General features: G+C 43.7%; 1 non-coding gene across 1 annotated transcript; it reads right to left on the minus strand.

The window, feature by feature from the left end:
* Positions 1-389: 389 nt before the first annotated feature.
* On the minus strand, positions 390-461 carry trnah-gug (transfer RNA histidin (anticodon GUG)). The gene has a single exon. It is a non-coding gene; the product is annotated as a tRNA-His (tRNA).
* Between the last annotated feature and the right edge of the window lie 723 nt (positions 462-1,184).

The following is a 1,184-nucleotide window of genomic DNA, read 5'->3' on the forward strand; positions in this document are numbered from 1 at the left end:
TGTAAGCAAAGGGCCTTCCGTTACTTCAAGTGAGCGACTTTCAGAAATGGTCGGTTTTGAGACAGATTCGGAACAGAAAAAAATATGTTTCGCCCGGTGAGTTAAATGACCGTGACAAGACCTCTATAGCAATGAAGCAAATCACCTTCATCATTCAGCTTCGCGCCAGTGCCATCACCAGACAAACTGTTGCGGGGAGAATTGTGTGCAAAGTAAATTAGTGCAATTGATTGTGGAAGGCAGAAAAAGCTGGGAGAAGAGGTGGGTTTGAAGGAGTAAATATGTGCCCACCGCTAAAAACGTAATATCTGTTTAATTTTGTAAGGATAGATGTTTGGCTGTGTTCTATCAGCAGGTGCTGTAGTGAATAAAATAAATAAAGCGAGATGTGCCATGACTCGGATTCGAACCGAGGTTGCTGCGGCCACAACACAGAGTACTAACCACTATACGATCACGGCGCCACACACCAGCTGTCACGGTTTTCTGCTGATTGCAGCAAAGTTACACACGGCGGTGGTCAGAAAATATATCGTTTTTTGATGAGGCCAAATTCGACCCCGCCAGAAATTGTAGCCACAGTGGTAAGCGACCAAGGCCACGCACTGAATAGGGCTTTAATCCAGAATGGGAACTAGTGCAACCCCAGTTACGTTTAAAACGATTGCAGCTCTGTTCCATGGCAAGAAACTCTCCCTTTGTGAATCATGAAGATAGTAAGTGCCAGCCCCGCTGTGAGTCAAACCGAGCATCTTTTGTTTACAAGATAGGCGCTTTGACTAGTTAAGCCACAGATTCAAACCACGCCTTTGGTCTATCGCCTACACTCACTCATATCTATCAGCCACCTGTCACTTCCATTTAGAGTTTGAGTCCATTTTATATTTAAGCATCTCTCTTGTCTATTCCGCCATGTGTGCCAATGCTGCCTGTATCTCTCGCTGCATTTATCTCGATGTCAATTCGTGCGTTGATTCTGAATGGATACCTATGTTTGTCCCTAACGTGAAATAAATAAAGGACGCAGAGAATTCCTCCTCTGACACCAGGGAAATGAGGAGCCAACAGTTAGAACAACATATTGTTTATTGTGATCCAGAAAATACAATATTCCAACTTGAACGATTAAGATTCAGTTCTGTTTGAACGAGATTATGACCCCAACGTGTTTCCAATAAGCCATA

Source organism: Pristiophorus japonicus, unplaced genomic scaffold, assembly GCF_044704955.1.
Source record: "Pristiophorus japonicus isolate sPriJap1 unplaced genomic scaffold, sPriJap1.hap1 HAP1_SCAFFOLD_33, whole genome shotgun sequence".
Lineage (NCBI taxonomy): Eukaryota > Metazoa > Chordata > Chondrichthyes > Pristiophoridae > Pristiophorus > Pristiophorus japonicus.